The sequence below is a fragment of the Rattus norvegicus genome, chromosome X, assembly GCF_021556685.1.
Source record: "Rattus norvegicus strain SHRSP/BbbUtx chromosome X, alternate assembly SHRSP_T2T, whole genome shotgun sequence".
NCBI lineage: Eukaryota > Metazoa > Chordata > Mammalia > Rodentia > Muridae > Rattus > Rattus norvegicus.
Window position 1 is genome coordinate 98,549,893 of NC_141554.1, and position 5,661 is coordinate 98,555,553.

The 5,661-nt window shown below is 37.4% G+C and overlaps 1 pseudogene; it reads left to right on the plus strand.

The window, feature by feature from the left end:
* The first annotated feature begins 4,485 nt into the window (after positions 1-4,485).
* Aimp1-ps5 (aminoacyl tRNA synthetase complex-interacting multifunctional protein 1, pseudogene 5) lies at positions 4,486-5,443 on the plus strand (annotated as a pseudogene).
* The last annotated feature ends 218 nt before the right edge of the window (positions 5,444-5,661 follow it).

The window sequence follows — 5,661 nt, forward strand, 5'->3', positions numbered from 1 at the left end:
AGAATGGCTAAGATCAAAAACTCAGGTGACAGCAGATGCTGGCGAGCATGTGGAGAAAGAGGAACACTCCTCCATTGTTGGTGGGATTGCAGACTGGTACAACCATTCTGGAAATCAGTCTGGAGGTTCCTCAGAAAATTGGACATTGAACTGCCTGAGGATCCAGCTATACCTCTCTTGGGCATATACCCAAAAGATGCCCCAACATATAAAAAAGACACGTGCTCCACTGTGTTCATCGAAGCCTTATTTATAATAGCCAGAAGCTGGAAAGGACCCAGATGCCCTTCTACAGAGGAATGGATACAGAAAATGTGGTACATCTACACAATGGAATATTACTCAGCTATCAAAAACAACGAGTTTATGAAATTCGTAGGCAAATGGTTGGAACTGGAAAATATCATCCTGAGTGAGCTAACCCAATCACAGAAAGACATACATGGTATGCACTCATTGATAAGTGGCTATTAGCCCAAATGCTTGAATTACCCTAGATCCCTACAACAAACGAAACTCAAGACGGATGATCAAAATGTGAATGCTTCACTCCTTCTTTAAATGAGGAAAAAGAATACCCTTGGCAGGGAAGGGAGAGGCAAAGATTAAAACAGAGACTGAAGGAACACCCATTCAGAGCCTGCCCCACATGTGGCCCATACATATACATCCACCTAATTAGACAAGATGGATGGAGCAAAGAAGTGCAGACCGACAGGAGCCGGATGTAGATCGCTCCTGAGAAACACAGCCAGAATACAGCAAATACAGAGGTGAATGCCAGCAGCAAACCACTGAACTGAGAATAGGTCCCCCTTTGAAGGAATCAGAGAAAGAACTGGAAGAGCTTGAAGGGGCTCGAGACCCCATATGTACAACAATGCCAAGCAACCAGAGCTTCCAGGGACTAAGCCACTACATAACGACTATACATGGACGGACCCTGGACTCTGACCCCATAGGTAGCAATGAATATCCTAGTAAGAGCACCAGTGGAAGGGGAAGCCCTGGGGCCTGCTAAGACTGAACCCCCAGTGAACTAGACTATGGGGGGGAGGGCGGCAATGGGGGGAGGGTTGGGAAGGGAACACCCATAAAGAAGGGGAGGGGGGAGGGGGATGTTTGCCCGGAAACCAGGAAAGGGAATAACACTCAAAATGTATATAAGAAATACTCAAGTTAATAAAAAAAAAAAAAAACTCAATGTATTTAGCACACAGGATAAAGATAGAGGTATGTATGCTATGCTCCTGTTATTTTTATTTATTTTTATATATTACTATAAACGTCATGTTATTTAGTGGTGATTTGGAGAAACCTGATGCTCAAGCTGCTTTTAGTTGATTTTGAAACTCATTAATTTCAAGAGTCACTCTAATACTATGCTGTTCTTTTTCTTTTGACTTTGTAAAGGATACCCGTGACTATGGCCCCCAAATTCATTGAAATTCCAGTGATTATTTCCTCCCTGTATCTTCCTCAGCAAGAAAGATGTTTTCTACTCTGAAAAATCATCCAGGGGAAAGAAGCTATTTCTCATCATCCCATTATTTTTGGTAAAAGGCACATTTGGTACCATAGTAATTAACTACAAAATTTACTGTCTTTTGAAAGGGCACTAAAAAGTCTAAATCATGAGATGTTCCAATCAATATAATTGCAGAGCATGTGAGTCAGGAAAACAGGTCATCCAGAGGGTGAAAGCTACCTTGCTTTGTATCTATTAAATCATCCCATAATTCCCTACATTACTCATGAACCTGCAACTTAAAAGCAAGAGAATCTTTATTGTCAGGAGCTCACAGCTTCATTAATTGCTAGTGGTCAAATATATATTTTGTTTAAAATTCTCATGGTTTATTTTGGTCACAATCTCCCCCCTTTCCAATTCCTTTAAGATTACCCACCTACTAACTCAAGTTTCTCTCTTTACATAATTAATTAATTAACGAGTCAATTTCATTTTCAAACTTTGTTTTTTTTTATTCTACTCTTGTACATTAAATCTTGGCTGCACCTTCTTGTCACTCACCTAGTCACATTCCCTGCCACTCTCCTTTTTCCCCAGATCCATTCCTTTGTTTTCCTTCAGAAATGAGAAGACCTGCCAGGGATATCAACCTAACATGGCATAAAAAGTTACATGAAGAGTAGGCAAAACTCATATCAAGCCTGGACTAGGAACCAAGGAGGAAGAAAAGGGTCCCAAGAGCATGTGAGAGAGTCAGTCAGGTATACCATCTACTTCCACTGTTGGAAGTCCCAAGCTAAACAACTATAACCTGTATGCAGAGGACCTAGATCAATCATGATTATTCACTATTACTGTATTTTTCTCTTCAGATACTGTCTATGAACCTAGAATCAAAGATAATTCCATATAATGTGATAGCAAATATTCTTTAAATATGCCCAAGACTTAGATTTATGCACCTAACTGAAATATGTTTTTTTGATCTGCATACATTCATATTGAAATATACTCTAATTTTGATTCTAATAAGAACAATTTTAGATTTCATCATTTACATCTGCAGACTGTATTGAATATATTTCTAATTCTTATTCAATCTATTCAATTACTAGAATTTAAGAGGTAAATGGTCAGGTTTTTTGTGCCAGACAATAATTGACTTTATATTTCTTTGCATGTTTTTTGGTGGAAAACGTCTCATCTTTTTACAAATAAATATGAAACAATAAGTAAGACCTCAGATGCAAGCAACACACTTAGAAATAACTTAAGTGAAAGTTATAAAATTAATTTATCTTCTCACTAAAAGCACATAGCTACTAAAGGTCTGTGCTTATCACACTTAAATATTAATTCCATATTCCTTCTTAATTAGCATATTTAAATCATTACTTTTATAAATTTGTTCAATCTTGTAAATATATATATATGTGTGTGTGTGTGTGTGTGTGTGTGATGTGTAATTGTACCCTTGCATCTTTTCTTATATATATATATATATATATATATATATATATATATATATTTAACAGCTGAAGTTCTATATTTTGAAAAGAACAAATTAATTTATATATATGCATATATATTCAATATGATTCTCAGTGTGTTTTGATTCACATATGTACATTATACATATATACCAATATATGCATATGTATATATCAGGCCTCAATCTACTTTTTGCAATGCTGTTCATTTATTCAGCTTCTACTTTTGCAAATACATCAGCAAATCTAATGGCTCTCTTGGATAAGAGTTTTTGAGATACTTGAATGCCATTTCATGACCTATTTGATCTTCTTTGCCAGGAAAACATCCTTACTTTTGGTTTTCAATTGCTTCTCCAGTGAACAAGAGGCATAAATGTACTCTTGAATCATTCGTTCTGAACAGCAAATGTTCTATTAATGTAGTTCCTGTCCCTGCCTTGATGTCATATTCATAAGTTGATGCCAAATTCACAACCTCTTTAAGTATAATAGCCTTTCTATTGAATTTCTTTTCCTATTTCTTGGACCCTGTGTTCTTAGAACTAAACATTAAGTGCAGTATTTTTTATATACACCCATTCAATTTAACCATATAACCTGGGGTTCTTTTTAAAGTCTTATGAGAGCATCTTTTAATTTAAAAGTTTTGGCATTTAGAGTTTCATTGAAACAGACTTTTTAATATGGCTGGTAGGCTATAATCAAAGATAAAATATATTTATTAATAAATGTTCTTAGATAGTGCTTATAATACTTTGTTGCATAATAGAATCAACTACAGCATTCTTTCTCTTCTCTTTTCAGACATGGTCTCATCATATAGCCTTTCGTGGCCTGTGATTTACCATGTAGACCAGGCTGCGCTTGAACCAATAGAAATCTGGTTGCCTGACTACTGAACGCTGAGATTAATGGATTTAAGAACCTTTTTAAATTATCTGATATATATACACCTGACGTACATCAAACCAATTGGCTGAGACTCTCCAAGGGTGTACTTCTGAATTAGAATTTTTTTAAAGATTCTCACATGCTTCTTATAGGCAGCTGGAATAAGATAAAATAACCAGCAATTGTATTTCTTTATTTTCATTTTCTTCATTAGAAATTGTATAATTCTAAAATATTTCCTTTTATGAGCTAATTTGAAGAACAACAATATCAACTAACCAGACTCCCTAGAGCTCCAAGAGACTAAATGACCAACCAAATAATACATATGAAGGGACCCAGGGCTCCAACTACATTTGTAGCAGAGGATGGCTTTATCTACCATCAATGGGAGGGCAGACTCTTGGTCTTGTTGAGGTTCAATACCTCAGTGTAAGGCAATGCTAGGGCAGAGAATCAGGAGTAAGTGGGTGGGGGAGCATGCAGGTGGGAGGGGGAAAGTGATGGGTGTTTGCGGAGGAAAAACTGGGAATAGGAATAACACTTGAAATGTCAATAAATAAAGTAACAAATAAAAAAAGAAACCAACGACCCAGCTGAGGCTGTTCAGGAGCTGAGGTTCATCACTTCATGATTTTCTACCGATTCTGGGGAAAGATGGCAACTAGTGAAGAGGCTGGAGCAGAAGGGTGCAGAAGAGGATCTGATCATTGAATATCTCAAGCAACAGGTTGCTCTTCTCAAGGAGAAAGCAATTTTGCAGGCAACATTGAGAGAAGAAAAGAAACTTCATTTGAAAATGCTAAACTGAAAAAAGAAATAGAAGAACTAAAAAGCCAAGGCTGATTCAGGCAGAAGTTCAAAATGGAGTGAAACAAGTACCTGTCCCATCGAGTTCTTCACTATAGACTAATTGTGCTGTTTCTGAATGTGTGATACATTCTCCATCAGTAACAACCACCACTCTTCTGGTATAAAACAACAAATGAAAGGAGGGGGAGGAGAAGAAAAGAAGATAAAAGAGAAGACTGAAAAGAAAGGAGAGGAAAAGTAGAAGCAGCAGCAGTCGGCGGCAGCAAATGCTGACTCGAACTCTGTGGAAGTATCACGCCTGTATCTTCGAATTGGATGTATTGTTACTGCCGAACAACACCCAATGCAGATTCATTGTATGTGGAAGAATTCGATGTGGGAGAAGCAGCCCCACGAACGATCGTGAGCGAGCTGTTGAATTATGTTCCCCTAGAACAGGTGCAAAAATCGGATCGTGGTTTTGCTTTGTTATCTGAAGCCTGCAAAAATGCGGGGAGTACTGTCTCAAGCAATGGTGAAGTGTGCCAGTTCATCAGAGAAAGTGGAGATTCTAGCCAAATCCAACAGGTCTGTTCCTGTAGACAGAACTACTTTTGATGCTTTCCCTGGAGGGCCTGACAAGAAGTTGAACCCTAAAAAGAAGATCTGGGAGCAGATCCAGTCTGACCTGCACACCAATGATGAGTGTGTGGCCACACACAAAGGAGCTCCTTTTGAGGTGAAGGGGAAGGGAGTTTGCAGGGCCCAAACCATGGCCAGTAGCAGAATTAAATAAGTGCTCTGTAGCTGAAAGACATTGGTGAAACCTTAATAACAATAAAGAGGAGCAAGTTTATCACTTACACATTAAAAAAAAAAAGAAATTGACATTTTAAAGAAGAAATGTAGTTTGAAATAACTAGTAGCCATTTACTTACCTTTTACACACACACACACACACACACACACACACACATATATATATATATATGTATATATATAATTTAATTTTAT